The sequence below is a fragment of the Rhincodon typus genome, chromosome 8 (genome assembly GCF_021869965.1).
Source record: "Rhincodon typus isolate 14 chromosome 8, sRhiTyp1.1, whole genome shotgun sequence".
Classification (NCBI taxonomy): domain Eukaryota; kingdom Metazoa; phylum Chordata; class Chondrichthyes; order Orectolobiformes; family Rhincodontidae; genus Rhincodon; species Rhincodon typus.
Genome location: NC_063339.1, coordinates 51,648,232 through 51,650,617, shown reverse-complemented (window position 1 = coordinate 51,650,617; position 2,386 = coordinate 51,648,232).

Genomic DNA, 2,386 nt, shown 5'->3' with positions numbered 1-2,386 from the left:
GGGGGGGGGGGGGGGGGGGGGGGGGGGGGGGGGGGGAGTTTTAGAAGGGGTTAGAGTCTTAACAAATAGAGTTAACTGTCAGTGATTCATAATTATTTACCTTTATGTGTAATTAATAGTAATTCTTGTTAAGTACAGATCCCTGGTTGGTGCTTTCTGTCAAACTGGATCTAAAAAAAGGTAAATTGGGGAATCCTGCACACTTTCATAAAATGTTTAACTTTTGTGATGACCCTGGGAATAATCGGGCTTGACTTCCAATGCACTTCCCCAGTGAGGCATAATATCTAGTACAGAAAAGAGAACTAGTTGCAGCACTCTTCCCATTCTACAAGCTGCAGTAGTTGTTTCAATAGACATATGACAGATAATTATAAGAATGCATTCAATGAGCATGCTTGTTTCTTTTAACACTTGCATGTTGTTATTTCCAACTTAACAGAGTGGACTGATTCCTTGTCCCATTGCTCTACCGGCAGAACAAAATTTCAACTTAAAACAGAGGATATATTGCCAATTATGTACATATATAGAAATTAGGTTGTGTATAACTAAGTATTAGAAAAATGTCTTCTAGGTTCGTTAAGTTAAACAGCAAAAAATTAGACTATTACAAAAAGAAATAAACAAGAAAATATTACTAACAGAAGGTATCAATGTGAAAATACGTTCAACAATAGTTTTATGAAAAATAACACACTTACATATCACCAGCAAGCCAAAAAATATACAACAGTCTAGACAACATTTTCACCAAGTAATAAGTAAATTCAGAAAAAGATAATTGTTCGCAAGTTATTCAAATGTTGGTCTGGAGCTGAGCTACACAAGCTGTTGGTACTAGAGTATTCTGCAAGATCAGTTACGACTGGGTGAATTTTTCTGGAGACTGAAATAGAGTTAGACTTCTTTAAGAAGCCTCCACTTGTGGTGAGGCCTTCCAGTAGCTTTTCAACTCTCAAACTTCTATGAGAGCATTTGAACAAGAGCAAGAATAGGCCATTTGGCTCCTTGAGCCTGTTCCACTATTTAATATGTTCATGACTGATTGAATGTAACCTCAAATTTCCATTCCCACCTATCCCTGATAATCTATCCATGTCTGTGTTAAAAACATTCAAAGCCTGTTCAAAAGAAAGGTGAAAATTACCCAAGTCTCTCTGTGAGAAAATAAAAATTGCCTCAGCTCTGATTTGAATGGGTGACTCCTTATTTTTAAATCTAGTTCTACATTCTACAGAAAACATCCTCTCCACATCTATCCTGTTGAGACCCCTCAGGTCTTATACGTTTCAATCAAGTTGCCTCTTCCTGTACTCCTAGTCAAGCTGTTCCAGTATAGCTACAACACGGCATCTATGTGATAATATGAAAAATTACCTTGGTATATCATGAAAACAAAAAGCAGAATAAATCCAAACCGACAAATTATCTTCCCATCAGTTTACTCTCAATCGTCAGTGAAGTGTTGAAAGGAGTCATCAACAGAGTTGTCAAGCAGCACTTCATTGGCAATTACCTGTTTACTGATGCCCAGTTTGCCTCTCCCAATGCATTTCTGTTGACCTAATCTTTAAGTGAATTTACCAGCACCCTTAAGCCATTGGCTTTCATACCCTCATAACTACCTTTATTAAAAAATCTTGGACCTACTTCTCTCTCCCTCAAGCTGAATATAAAATTCCATCCTTTTATGGTTGCTGCTCCTAATGGCACATTCACAATGAAATTGTTAATCAATCCTATCTCATTCCACAATACCAAGACTCATATGGCGTGTTTTCTGGTTAAATTGAAATACAGCAGCACTTCAGAATTTTTTTTTATTGATGTACTCTCTCGCTGGCTCCAGACATGCTGTTATAAGAAACTATTCAAAAACATTCTGGGAATACTTCAGCTAGATTAGCTTTATCCATTTGACTTTTCTAGTCTACATATAGATTAAAATCTCCCATGATTATCACTGTTGCTTTCTGACAATTTCCCACTATTTCTTCCGTTATTCTCTCTACTGTGTGGTTACCATCAAGGATTCTGTACACTATTTCTACAAGTTATAGGATCACAGAGACATATATCATGAAAACAAACCCTTCGTTCCAATCAGTCCACACTGGACAAAATCTCAAACTAAACTAGTCCCACCTGCCTAGTCCTGGGCCATATTCCCCCCAAATCCTTCCTATTCACAAACCTATCCCTCCAAATCCTTTCTATTCACGTACTTACCTAAGTGTCTTTTAAATGTTGTAATTGTGCCTGTATCTATCACTTCCTCAGGAATTTCATTCCACACGTGAACCACCTGTGTAAATATCTGCCCCTATGTCTTTTTAAAATCTCTCTTCTCTCACCTTAAAAATATACTGTCTACTTTTGAAAA